This window comes from Aedes albopictus, chromosome 3 (assembly GCF_035046485.1).
Source record: "Aedes albopictus strain Foshan chromosome 3, AalbF5, whole genome shotgun sequence".
Classification (NCBI taxonomy): Eukaryota; Metazoa; Arthropoda; class Insecta; order Diptera; family Culicidae; genus Aedes; species Aedes albopictus.
In genome coordinates, this window is record NC_085138.1 from 301,684,223 (window position 1) to 301,698,774 (window position 14,552).

The window sequence follows — 14,552 nt, forward strand, 5'->3', positions numbered from 1 at the left end:
AATACCCGTGCGTTTACCGCCTCGGCTATATGGGCCCTAATAGTTTATGTTGACGTAATACCTACAATCTGATTTGTGATAACAATAAAAGAGCTACCTACTGTTTGACTACGGATGCAGTGCCAAAAAGCTAAAAGAAAGTGAAGAACCATAGATATGGCTACAAAGTCATTATTTTTGTTTTATGTTTTAATCCCTAACAATGGATGGTTCTTGATAGGGAGAGGTAGTCAAAATTTTACAGGAAATCAATCTTCATCGTTTTTGACATCAGATAGTCTGCAAAGCGCAGGTTAACCAAGTGAGTTTCAACAAATACTAAGGTGAGTTAGAATGTCTTGGCAATTGATCAGCCTGCTTCATAAGTCGTGTGTGGTACATATCAAGTGTAAAGTATGGTTCATCAATCCAATGGTTCGAGATAGAAGTGACAAAAATAGTTTATTTCTCGAATAATAAGTCGTATAACACGTTACATTACATCGAAATAATCCACATTATAATTCGCATAACTGCTTCAAGTCATATAGCGTTATTATTGTTCCGTTAATGCGCATCTATTGCCTCCACTTGTGTACGCACATGGCATTTTTCCAGCATCTTATATGATGCGAATTCCCCGTATAAGAGTACGTTAAACACAATCATACCTTTTCTTGTACATGTAAATTGGTAGTCTAAGTCAAGGTCTGGGTCATTCTTTTCTAACCCTCAGCAGTCGCAATTACGTGACAAAGCCGAAAAATATTGTCTGGGAGTTAGAGATTAGTCTCTTATATTTAGGCTTTTATACCGGTTGGAAATGAGAAAACTCTCATACTGTCATTATCAAACAATATTTTCCAAAGGTGCAATTTGCAGGACTTCCAAAATACAAATACTGATGGTGTCTTTTTCGCTAAACACAACTTTTAACCCTTTATAAGGCCGAGAGAACCAGGCACCGAATTCACTCGTTCTTCATTGGAATATCAAGTACATATGGTGTAATGAACAAAAACGTTTTTATTTTCAAAAAAATCGATGGTCGATTTTGTATGAAAATAAAATGGCCTAAATTTTAACTTTTTGCCAACAAAGTTTAAAATGTTGTTATTTTGTGATGCGTTTATCAATCATGCTGATTTTTTTAAAAGGTTATTGCCCTCATATTCATGAGTTACATGAGTGGATTTGAACTCGATTGGTCAATTATTTTCAACGATATGGCAATTTTAGTACATGCCCATTTATTATAGTACATTTTTTTCAAAAGGCTGTGTTTCGAAAAGTAATGAAGCAATCAAGTTGAAATGTTGTCCACAAGTAAAAAGAACATAGATCGTTCATTCCTCGTCATTCGATTTTCAATTCGATCACCACAGCAGAAGTTCGAGCTTATAAACCTTTATGCACTCAAAAATGGCTGTTTCTTTTGAGAGATATTTTGTTCTAAAAAAACATTCTCAAACTCAAAAAAAAAATCATGAGTGTTCACAAAGGCATATTGTGTCCATCAATAAAAACAGAAGTTGTAAAAATTTTCTAAAAGAACAGAAAAAAATATGTGTATATGGTGGCAATAGAGGGGGGGGGGGGGCTTCGGCCAATGACAATTTTGTATGGACAAATAAAAAATTTTGTATGGACTAACGACCACGCGGGGGGGGGGGGGGGGGGTTGAGAAGTCCCAAAAAAATGACCACGTGGTTTATGGACAGCCCCTATAAAGGGTTAAAAGATAGGTACCTATTCAAATTTGAATAACATTGCGTCTACAGCTTATACATGTATATACATACTATCCCTCTCACGAGATTTAATATGTTGATAAACAACTCACTTACATTTGCCGGTACTGGCCGTCTTTCTCTGTCTCGCTTTCTCCGCAGCTCGTTGGCTTTTCAATTTCCGTTCACCATTTATGTTTTTCTTGTTCCGTGTTTTTCCTCCTTGAACTGCGAGAGAACCACTTGAACGGCGGCAGTAGAACAATCGAATCGATTCAAATCTTCTCCCACCAGCACGAGGAAAGCCGCCGCCGCCACCGCCACAGCAAATCCATCCAACCACTAAAACTTTATTGCAGCGCGTGAAATTTGTTTCAACAACACAGCCGGCATTAGCATAACAATGCGGCACCGAAAATACCCTCTATTACGCCACACTCACACTGGCTCTGATACTACTGGTAGGCCGTCCTCAGACTAACGTTTCATTCTTCGACACCTCTTCTGCCCACGCAGCATTTGGGCGACATGTTATTTTGTGTGGATTTCTCAGCGATTCTTCCGTTGTTGTTGATAAACGTTTCAGATACACTTGCGCCTACTAATAAAATTCAATTTTCCCCTAAACGATATTGGCTTTTTATGTGCTCAGTGATCGGTCACTCTTTGCACGTGCATCCAGTGTTGGTAAAAACTCAAATTCTCAAATCTCATGCTTGAGTTGTTTCACGCGCGATTCTTGACTCGCCAAACTCACTGCCGAAAAAATCATGCATGAGTTGACTCGCGATTTCACTCATTGCATTATTTCTTGGTGTTCTTATTATTTACATCGAAGTTTTTAGGATTGTATGATAGAACAAAAGCAAAACTATCGTACAACAACATTGGATGTCGTTAAAATTGATTTGGGCTCGTTTTACAAGCGAACGAGATTTCGGCGCTTGACTCGCGAGAGCGAGATTTTGCATGAAAATCTCGCGCGTGAGAAAATGATTCAGAATCGCGCGCGAGTTTACTCACGCAGGAGCGGTTCATGAGTGAGCTTTGAGTGTGATTTTACCAACACTGCGTGCATCCGCTTTTTTTGTTGAAATCACATCCGATTCATCGAATGAAGGGAACTGCCTATTTATATTATTCACTGGGTGGATTTCGTTTTTCACCGTTTTTACGCCGTTTCCACTTCACACTGCCGGTGTTTTCGAACAGCCGATCAAATTTCACTTGCCCAACGAGTTCAATATCTGTCGATGATACCAATTAGGAAGTCTCGCACGATAGCTTGTAGGAAACAACTGGAAACGATTCAGAAATGTTTTATTTCCTGCGAGCCAATTAGAAAAAAGGAGACCAAAAAACTGAAAAAAAAGTTTGCAGAGCAAAGCAACAGAAACTCAATGCAATTTGTTCGAAGTCAAAATATTGGCGAAATTCCGTTCATCTAGTTTATTATCATTACTTCTTAATCATAAAGAATTTAAAAGGCTGTGATTTGAATATAAAACCAACAAAGATAACTACGATCAAGTTGCATTCGATTAGCATGGTGCAAAAAATCTCAAAAAATCTAGGATGTTTGTTCATTTCTGAAATCACTTCTTTTCCAACTTTTGAATGATTGTAAAAAGAACCTTTGCTTCTAAAAACCAACCACGTTCACGATTCACATTCCACGTGCATGTTTACCGGAATCACTATCAACAAATCACTGCTCCTCTTCTTAGCTGTAGCTCCCCGATCACTTCATCACGTTCCACCGTTACTTCAAATGAAGATTCTGCTTCTTGAATTCAAAGAAGAATTGCATACATTACGCTCGTCAAAAATGTTTTCCCATTCCTAGTTCTACTCGCTTTCCACTCAACAAAGACACATCTTGCGAAAAAAAAAACTCCCAGCTCCCAACTGCCCCCAAACCGTATCGATTTCCACGCGGTACGTATAACGACCGTCCGCCCGTTCGTCGCTAGTCGTCAACACGCGAGCTACGTGATTTTTCCGCAAATCATCAACTCGGATCAACAAGCGAAGGAAAATCGCTCCCCTAGACCGGTGAACGCGCGCGCTATGCCCGATGGCAGACACACTACTGAAGAGGCCAAGTGCCCTGTACGAGTACGGATCGCGATAGTCGCGGCACCGGCGGAGCGCTCTCGAAGCAAGGACGATCCGAACCGCGTCCGATGTGAGTCGAATGCGGGCGGTGGTGAGCGCGAGCATAAGCGATGCATTCGGTGGCTGACACGCGTGACATGCTGCACGATGTGATGCGACATCAGGTTATGCTGCGTGCGACATAGGAAGTTGCTCAAATCTCAAGAAAACGAAACGAAGGAGAGAGTTTTCTATATTCTCTGAGAGGGAATTCTATGTTGGTGAACTAAGCATATTTATGCTGAGCGTTTCCGAACAATGTTTTTGTTTTGTTTCTTTTAGGGCTATTCACACCAACGGGCCGGGACCGGGGCCAGGCCGCCGCCGGGGCCGGGGCTCGACGGGACTGTTTTCGCTTCGTTCTCACTGCAGACCGTGCTCACCGGGCTAGCGCATGCGCACCAACAATTTATGTTGCGCGAACTCACGCACACTATGAAGCGGTTGTCATTTTTTTTTGTTTTTGCTTCTGCGCAGTGTCTCCCGATGTGTTTTGATGTGCAGTAACAATGATGCAGAAAGGGAAATCAAGTGAATACTGGCAGAACGTTTGTGCGATTTCAGGCAAATTCATGTTTGGATTCTACTGGAAGTTTTTTTGCAATTCCTCCAGCGTTTGCTTGTGGGTTTCATCCAGGACTTTCTTTTGTTATTCCTACAGGAGTCTGGCATTCCTCCAGCTCTTTTTGTGATTTCTCTGAAATTTCCCTGGGATTTTTTCAGGTTTTTCCGGAAATTACTGAAGGACTCAAGGGAATTTCTCCAAAAATACCTCCATTTACACCTTCCAGGAATACCTGCAGGGATTCATTTAGAAAAAAAAAAATCTCCACGGTGTCCACTCCAAATTCTTCCAGGAATTCCTCCAGAAATTCATCCCCGAATTCATACAAGAATTGTCCAAGACATTACATCAGGAATTCTTCCAGGGATTTCTCCAGTTAATATTTGAAGAAATTGTTCCAGGACTTTCTCCAGGAACTCATACAAGGATTTGCCTAGGAATTCCTCTAAGGATTCCTCCAGAAATTTATCCACGGTGTCCCACAGAAATTCTTCCGGTTATTTCTCCATGAATTCCTGCAGGTATTAATCCAGGAATTACTACAGCAATTCCTCATGGGATTTCTCCAGAAACTCCTCCAGGGATTTCTCTACGGATTCCCCCAGGAATTTCTAAAGAGGATTCCTCCAGTGATTCTTCCATAAATACAGCAACTACTCCAGGAAATTCTCTAGAATTCCTTCCAGAATTTCCGCCAGAATATCAAAAAGAAATTCTTCCAGGAATTTCCCCAGTTCACAGAATTCCTCTAGAGTTTTCTCCAGGGATTCCTTCGAAAATTCCTCCAGAAAATACTTCAGGCACTCCTCCAAGAATTACTTCAGGATTTGCTCCAGAAATTACTCCAGATATTCTATCAGAAATTACTTCAGAAATTCTTCGAGCAGTTCTTTCAATAATTTCTCCGGGAATTCCTCCAAGAATACATTCAGAAATTTCAACAGGAATTCTTACAGGAAGTCTTCCAAGAAATACTTCAGAAATTTCTTCAGGAATTCTTCCAGGAATTACTCCAGGATGTCCTACATAAATTTCTCGAGGAATTCCTCCAGAAATTCTTCCAGGAATAACTTCAGGAATTCCTATAGTAATAATCTCAGGAATTTCTCCAGGAATTCTTCCAAGAATTACTCCAGAAATTGCTCCAAGAAATTCTTTAGAAATTCCTCAAAAAATCCTTCTTAAAATTCCCCCAGGAAATCATCAAGAAATTCCTCCAGGAATTTCTCACAGAACTCCTCTGGAAATTTCTCCAAAGATTCCTTCAAAAATTCATCTAGGGATTTCTCCAGTGATTCCTCTATAAACTCTTACAGCAATTGCTCCAGGAATTCCTCCAGGGATTTCTCCAGGAATTCTTCCAGAAATTCCGTCAGGAATTCCTCCAATTCCTTCCAATCCTCCTTCCATTCCTCCAATCCTTCAGAAATTCTTCCAGGAAGTCTTCCAGGGAATACTCGATGAATTCCTTTATAAATTTCACTAAGAATTCTTTTAGGAAATTCTCCACAAATTAAGGAATTTCCCCGGAATTACTCCAGGAATTTCTCCAATAATTTTTTTTGGGATTGCTCCAAGAGCTCCTCCAGAGGTTTCTTCAGAATTTTCTCAAGAAATTTCTCCAGATAACCTTCCAGAAATTCCTACAGAAATCCATCCTGAAATTCATCCTGGAATCTCTCCAGGAGTACCTCCAAGAATTCCTCCAGGATTTGCTCTAAGACTTACATCAAGAATTGCTAAAAGAATCCCTCTAGAAATCTTTCCAAAAAATTGTGCAGAAATTCCTCCAAGACTTCTGCCAAGAATTCTTTCAGAAATTTCTCCAAGGATACTGTAAAGAACTTCTCTAGGAATTTTTCCACGAATTACTCCAGCAACATCTAAAGACTTTTACCTAGAGTTCTTTAAAAAAATTGCTCCAGGAATTTCTTCAGGAATTCCTCCAACAAATCCTACAAGAATTTTCCCAAGAATTTCTGCAAGAATCTCTCCAGGAATTTCGCCATAAATTCTCCAAAGAAATCTTAGAGGTATTTCTCCGAAATTTCTCAAAAGTTTCTCCAAGAATTTAAATTTAAAAAAGTTTCTCCAAGAATTCCTACATGAATTCCTCTAAGCCCTTCGCCAATATGTCCTCCAACAATCCCTTTAGGAATTCTTCCAGGGAATCTTTAAGAGATTTTGCAAGAGATTCCTTCAGGAATATCTCGAAAAATTCCCCCAAAAACCTGCAGGATATCTTTCAGAGGCTCCTCCAAAAACTACTCCTGGCGTTATTCCAAGGATTCCTCCAGGCATTTCTCCAAGAGCTCCTCCAGGAAATCTTCCGAAAATTTTCCAAGGAATTCCAACAAAAATTGCTACTCCAGCAATTCCTTAAAAATTTCTTCTAGGAATTGCTGTAGGGATTTTTCAAGATTTTTTTTAAGAATTCCTTAATAAATTCTTTCATAAATACCTACCCTTCAGGAAACCTCCAGAAATTCTTAAAAAAAACTAATGGAATAACCCCAAGTAATCCTCCGAGAATTGCTTCAGGAATTTTCCAGGAATTTGATATTCCTCGCCAAAAAATCCTCCAGAAATGAATCCAGTAATTCCTTTATAAATTCTTTAAGAAATTACTTTAGAAAATACTCAAGAAATTCCAACAGGTGGCCCTCCAGTTATTCCTTTAATAATATCTTCATTCCACCAAATATTCCACCAGGATTTTTTTTAATTTCCTTCAAGAACTCCTACAAGTATATTTTCAGAAACCTTTCCGAGACTTCTGTCAAGAATTCATCCAGGAATTCTTCAAGGAATTTCATCAGAAATTCATCGTAGAATGCTTACACCATTTCTCCGAAAGTTCTTTCAAGAATTCCTGCAGGAAATCCTCCAAGACTTCATCCAAGAATTTTTTCACAAATTTCTCCAGTTACCCATAGAAAAATTCTTTCGGAAAATTCTACAGAGAAGACAGTTTTCTACATGAATTCTTCAAATAATTCCCACAGTAATTCATCCAGAAAGTCCTTCAGGAATTATTCCAGCAATTCTTGCAAGAATTCCTAAATAAACTCTTCTAAGAATTCCAACAGGAAGTCCTCCAGAAATTTCTGCAAGAAGCACTTCAGGAATTGCTCTAGGAATTACTCTAAAACTCCCCCAAGAATTGCTCCTGGATTTCCATCAAGATTTTCTCCAAAAACTCCTACACGAATTCCCCGTTGCATTAATCCAGGCACTGTTACACGACATGTTCAAAAAATTCTTCATGGAATCCCTTCAGGAATTCTTCGAGGAATTCTTCCAGAAATTCCTCCAGGAATTTTTCAATAATTTATTTCGGGAAATCTTCTAAGAATCCTCCAAAAATGCCTACAGAAATTCCTCCAGGAATTCCCCCAAGAATTTCTTCGTGAAATCCTCCAAGAATTTCCAATTCCTTCAAGACTTACACCAAGAATTCCTCCACAAGTTCCTCCAATCATTCCTTCAAGAATTCTTCCAAAACCTTCTCTAATAATGCCTCTAGGAATTCTTTCGAGACTTCCGCCAAGAATTCCTCCAAGAATATCTCTAGAAATTTCTCCAAAAATCCCCCAAATTTTTTTTTCCAGGGGTCTTTGAAGATTTTTTTTTTCAGGAATTCCTTCACGAATTCCTCAGGAAATTCTTCATGAATTCTACCAGAAACCTCCAGGAAATCCTCCAAAAATAACTGATGCGATTATTCCAGTGATTCCAGTGATGCTCTAGGAATTCCTCCAGGGATTCTTCCAGAACTTCCTTCGGAGATTCCTCCTGGAATTTCTCGAAGAATTCCTCTTGGGATTTCTCCAGGAATTTTTCCAGAATTCTTGAAGGAATTTTTAATGAAGATTCTTTATGAAATCCTGGAGTTATTTCTAGAGTAGCTCCTGGAGTAATTCCTGAAGTAATTTCTGAAGAAATTGCTGAAGTGTTTCCGAGAAGAATTCTTGAAAGCTTTCCTAAAGGAATCCTTTGGGGACATTTCTAAAATAAATACGTGAGAAATTCCTGGAATTTCAGGAAAAAATCCTGAGGGAATTTCGGGGGAATTTCTAGAGATATTCCTGAAGTAATTCTTGGTGGAATTCCAGAAGTAATTCGTGAAAGAATTCCGAAATGATTTAAAGAATTGGAAATATCGTGGGAATTCCTGCAGGAATTCCTGGATAGTTTCCGGGAGGAATTCTTGAAGGCTTTCCTGGAGGAATTCCTGGATAATTATCGGGAGGATTTCCTGGAGTATTTCCTGGAGAAATATCTGCCGGAATCGCTGGGGTAGATCCTGGAGGAATACCTGGAGAAATCCCTAGAATATTTCCTGGAGGAATTTCTAGAGTATTTCCTGGAAAACTTCTGGGAGAATTTCTGAAGGAATTACTCACGGAATTCCTCCAGATAATTACCCAGGAATTTCTCCAGAAATTTCTACAATATTTCTTCCTGGAATTACTCCAGGAATTCTTAAAAAAAAATCCTCCTGGAATTCTGTATCCTTTAGAAATACCCCAAGGAAGTCTAATAATGCCTCTAAAAATTCTTCAAATCATTTAGGAATTCCTTCACGAAGTACTTCAAGAACTCCACCAGGAATTACTTCAGGAATATCTTCAGGACTTCCCCCTGAAATTTCTCCAGGTCTGCTTCCTGAAATTCCCCCAAGAATTTCTAAAGGATTTCTTTTAGAAATTTCTCCAAAGAATTCCTCCAGGAAAGCCTTTTGGAATTCTTCTCGGAAACACTCCAGCAAATTACTACAAGAATTATCCAGAAGCTACTCTAGAAATAACTCTTCCTCAAGAAATTCTATCAAGCATTCCTTCAGATAGTACTCCAGCAATTCCTTTAGAAATAACTTGAGAAATTTCTACCGGAATTATCTCAGGTACAGGAATTTCTTAAAGAATTAGTTCATGGATTCCTCTAAGAAGCACTTCAGAAATTTTTCAAGGAATAACTCCAGGAATTCCGTTAGAATTCACTCCATGAATTTCTCTAAGAATTCCTCCAGGGATTCCTCCAGAGATTCCTTCGGGGATTACTCACTGGAAGAATCCCTGCAGGGTTTCTTTAAGGAATCCTTGGAGGATGTACTTCTGTATTTCTGAAGAAATAGCTAGAAGAAGTCCTGTAAGAATCTCAGGATGAATCCCTGGAAAAATTCCTGGAGAAATCCTAAGAAGCAACGAAAACACCCAGAAAATGCAACTGAAGTGGATCCTGGGCGGCTCCTCTATTTGTCATTGACGAGTTAGATTAACCACTATGGTGGCACCGGTCAAACCGGGCTCAGCTTTCTTATGTTCATATTTTCAGCTGCTTGGAGATATACACAATCGTTACCCATTTTCCTCTCGAGACAAAACAGGAGCGGTGAAAATAATCTGATAAGTTCACATGTTTGGGCGTTTAAATAAAAGAAAAGTTTGAAGTGTCACCAATCTCACAACACAACACCGTGAATACTGACGGACTAGCAAAACAATCAACATGCATGCCTTATGATTAAACGTTGCGGTTACAATTATTCAAACATTGCATTGATCAGCTTCAATGTTTATGAAGCCAATTTGTTGAATAACATATTTAAGCAATGCTTAAGCAGCATATGTACGGTAATGTATTCGACTCAGGGATTGAATATTTATATACTACTTTAAATATGCCGATTCATGTAATTCGGATTCAAGCAGAGCAGATGCAGACGAGTGTGAATCCAAAGGTCCAGAGTTCGAGTCTTTCAATTGATGGGATTTGTTTCATAAAAATGTAATAAAATGGAGAGGTTGTGGCTATATGATCAGAAAAGAGAGATATTCCAGATTAAATACAAATGCAGAAATGTAGAAAGTTAAACCATTTTTGCAATTTTATTGTTACAATTTTAAGAAACATTTAAGAAACGTTTTCGTAGCAATTGTAAAACCATATCTATTAATAGAAATAAATTTCGTGAGGTGTACCACGGCCCCACTATGTTTTGATTATATTATGGTGGAATGAATGTCGAAAAAAGCTTGTTATTACGCAATATGCTGCTAATGCAGAATAATGGTTTCTAAAACCATTCTTAAACGATTAAACAAATAGCGTCATATAACATTGTTTATTAAACGTTGAAGAAAAGTTTATGATGGTTGTGTAAATAGCTGATGGTTCTAACGTTGAACAAGTGTTTTACAACCGATGTACGGTCATTGGATAAACATTCTTTTCATCGTGCTTATAGAACGGTTGATGTTGAATAGATTCTTGAAAAATTTCTGTAGGAATTTGTGAAGCAATTTCAAGAGAATTTCTTACAGGAATTTCAGGAGAAATTATTAGAGACATTCCTTTGGAAATGGTTATAGAAATTGTGGGAGAACTTCTTGAAAAAAAAGCTGTAGAAATTCTTGGAAAAATTCTTGGGGAAATTCTTGGAGAAATACATGGAGAACTTTTAGGAAAAATTCTGAAAGAATTCTCGGAGCAATTTCAGGAAGAAATCTTGGAGGGATTCTTGAAGGAATGCCTGGTTAAATTTCTGAAGTAAACTTTAGAGAAATTCATGTAGGAATCTCTGAAGCAATTTCTAGAGGAATATCGGGGGGAATTCATGGAAGAATTCCTGAAGGAATTCTTGGAAGAGTTTCAGCAAGAATACCAGATGGAAAGAGTTTCAGGAGGAATTTCCGAAAAAAAATCCTGGTGAAATTGCTGGAGGAATTCCGGGAGAAATTCTTGGAGAAACTCCAGGAGGAAAACCTTGAGGAATTTAAAAAAAAAAAAAAAAAAAAAAAAAAAAGAATGGTGGAATTCTTGCAGGAATTTCTATTAGATTTTTTTGCAGGAATTCCTGGAGAAATTACTGAATTCCATAGAGAAATTGCTGAAGAAATTCTTTGAAAAATTCCTGCGGAAATTCTTCGAGAACATCATGGAGAAATTCATCGAAAAATTCTGGAGGAATTCTTGGAGAAAATCCCAGAATCAATTGTTGGAAAAATCTTTGAAGGAATTCTTTGAGGAATTCCTGGAGGAATCCCTCGTGGAATTTCTGGATGAATTCCTGGAGGAATCCTTAGAGGACGTTTTGGAAGAATCCCTGGAGAAATTTTTGGAGGAATCTTTGGAGAAATTTCGTGGTGAATCTTTGGTGGAACCCTTGAAGAATTCCTTGGAGAATCTCTGGAGGAGCCCTAGAGGAATTACTGGTGGGCCTGGAGAAATCATTGGGTACAACCTCTGAAAGAATTCCTGGATGAATTTCTACCAAAACACCTCGAGAAATAAATGAAGGAATTTTTGAAGGTATTTCTGGAGGAAAACTTTGAGGAATACTGTAACATTTTCTGGTAGAATTTCTGGAGGATTTTCTTGGAGAAATTCCTGGGAAAATATTGGAAAATTTTTAGGAGAAAATCCTCGAGGAGCTCTTGGTGGAAATTCTCAATAAATTCTTCAAAGAATTACTGGTGCAATTCTTGGAGAAATCTCTTTGAGGAATTTCTTGAAGAAATCCTGAAAGAACTCTAGGAGGAAATCCTGGAAGAGTTTTTGGATTATTTTTTACAGGAATTACTGAAAGATTTCTTGGTATAAAGGCTAAAGAAATTTTCGAGGATTTATTGGGATATTTTTGGAGAAATTTAGGAAAAAAATTCTGGAGATGTCCCTGAAATGATTTCTGGGGGAATTTCTAGAAGAATCTTTGAAGAAATCTCTCGAGTAAATTTTTAAGAAATTTCTGAAGCATGTACAAATTTCTGGAGGTGTTCGTGGAGAAATTCCAAGAGAAATTTTAGGAGGTACAGTTAGAGAAATTATAGGAGGAATACTTGCAGTAATTTCTGAAAGAGTTTTTGGAGTAACTTCTTTAACCGTAGTGTGGCCAGCAAAAAAAACACCCGTAGAAGGCCGGCAGGGTACCCGGGTACCCACGCAATGGAAATGATCATATCTCAGCGATTTTTCCACCGATTTTAAAAGTTTTTGTCTCATTCAACTCAGAAACTCATTATCTATCGAGATCGTATTTGGTTAGACCGGTCCGATCACCATAGGTACCGGAAAGTCCGGATTTCCGGATCCGTGTTTTTATACAATAGAATATACGGGATTTTCGGTAGGTTAGTAGCAATTTCGGTACCAAGCATCGTAAAATTGCTTTGGCATATTGTATCTGACCGGCAGGGAATCATAAAACGTGTTGACTTTGAAACTGTGATTTCGGAACACGCTTCCCGTGAGGCCATGGTTGACCATAAACACTTTAAGGTATCCTAGCCTTAACAATGTGGGTTTCAATATGGTATAAGGACATGCTCCCAAAAATATGGATTTTCCGAAAACCACGGTGATTAGATCGGTCTAACCAAATATTTTCCCGATAGATGATGAGTTTCTGAATTGAATGAGCTAAAAATTTCCAAAATCGATGAAAAATTGACGGAGATATGATCATTTCAATTTCGTGGGTACCCGGGTACCCTGCCGGCCTTCCACGTAATAAAAAAATGCAGGAGCCCCTCCCCCTGCCCCTCCTCACTTTAAAATTTGGTCAACCCCAGTAATAGATGTATATTCACGAGTTATAAGATCTAACAGAGTTCCAACATCCCAGTCTCAATAACCATTAAAATATCGAGATTTGAAATTGAAAAAGGTACCCGGGTACCCTGCCGGCCACTTAAGTGTTAATAATTCCTCGAAAAATGTTGAATAAATTCCTGGAGAACGTCACGCAAAGAATCTAAAGAAATTCTTGGAATAGATCGTGCGAAAATATTTCGATAAATTCCTGGAGAAATTCTCGGAAAAATTCTGAAGAAATTCATTAGGAAATTTTTGGAGGAACTCCTGAAAGAATTCTTGCAGGAATTCCTGCAAAAATCACTGAAAGATTTAATAGAAGAATCCATGAATGAATTGCTGCAGAAATGCTGGAGGAATCCTTAAAGGTGATATCTCTCAAGGAACCTTCGGAGAAATTTTTGGGTGAATCTCTGGGGGAATTCTTGGAGGAATTTCTGGTGTTATATCTGGAGGAGTTTCTGGAGGATTTCTCTGAGCATTCCCTCAAAATACTTCTGTAGGAATTATTGTAGGAATTTATGGAGCAATTGCCGGATTAATTTCCTTTTTTTCTGGAAAATCCCTGAGAGAATTGCTGGAATAATTCTGAACTGCTGATGAATTTCTCTAAGGAATTCTTCAAGAAACTGCAGTAAAAGTTTCGTAAAGAAATAATGGAGAACTTCCTAGAGAAATTACTATCAGATTCTCTTAAATTAACATTCGGAGGATTTCATGATCAATTTGTCGGATTTCTAAAAGTTATATAATAATTGAAAAAACTGTGGGAGAATATCAAGACCAACAATTGAAAAGGCCACATCAACATTGCGTAAACAAACATGTTTCTGTCGACTTGAGGCCTTCTGAGATCCACCCACGCATCTCACCACCACTATCAGAAAGCTTGTTGTTTGCGCTTTCTGTTGGTGGTGGTGAGGTGTGTGGGTGGAGTTCAAAAGGCCTAAAGTCGATAGAAACATGTTTGTTTACAAAATGTTGTTGTGGCCTTTTCAATTGTTGGTCTTGATAAGTGCTTTACTTCCCGAGAATCCATGAATATTGTATGTACTGTTTTGAAGATTTTAACAGTAATAGGCAAATAAACATAAACCTTGACGCTCTTCTATAAATGTTATGTACACATCCCAAACACAATTTCAAATGGCGCAAACGAAAAAAAAAATGCAATTGTTGCTGATTCTGGTCAACCCTAAGGTCAACCTGTTTTTTTTTTAACTAGAAGTTCTTATCGAACTTCTTCGAAAAATTGCTTTGAGAAATTGCTGCAGAAAAAAACAATCCAAATCCCGATCAGGAGAAGCCAGAGGAACCAAAACATTTTGTTATTATTTTCCTCTTGCTTTCTCCAACAGACGACCGACGACAGACGACCAGACGTCCAAAACAGAAACGAAAAACATTCGTCATTATCAGCCACTCTCGTTCGAGCTCACAACTACCAACACGCGACGCAAAATATGCTGCCCACCGTGCAGCTACCGGGCGTTCCAAATATCGTTGATAACGATATTTGCTGTCCG

At 38.4% G+C, this 14,552-nt stretch overlaps 1 protein-coding gene and 1 long non-coding RNA gene across 4 annotated transcripts in view; one reads left to right on the top strand and one right to left on the bottom strand.

The window, feature by feature from the left end:
- LOC109418606 (nyctalopin-like) overlaps nucleotides 1-2,389 on the bottom strand; it is a 473,642-nt gene extending 471,253 nt beyond the window's left edge. For 2 of the 3 annotated variants that reach the window (XM_062842278.1, XM_062842277.1), the window contains exon 1: nucleotides 1,827-2,389. The gene's annotated coding sequence lies outside the window, so the exon portion shown is untranslated. Of the gene's footprint in view, nucleotides 1-1,822 lie in introns of all 3 variants that reach the window. The other variant, XM_062842279.1, reaches the window with a different exon arrangement.
- A 6,587-nt stretch (nucleotides 2,390-8,976) lies between these two features.
- LOC134291404 (uncharacterized) lies at nucleotides 8,977-12,844 on the top strand. The gene is made up of 2 exons (XR_009999075.1): nucleotides 8,977-9,577; nucleotides 11,746-12,844. It is a non-coding gene; the product is annotated as an uncharacterized LOC134291404 (long non-coding RNA).
- The last annotated feature ends 1,708 nt before the right edge of the window (nucleotides 12,845-14,552 follow it).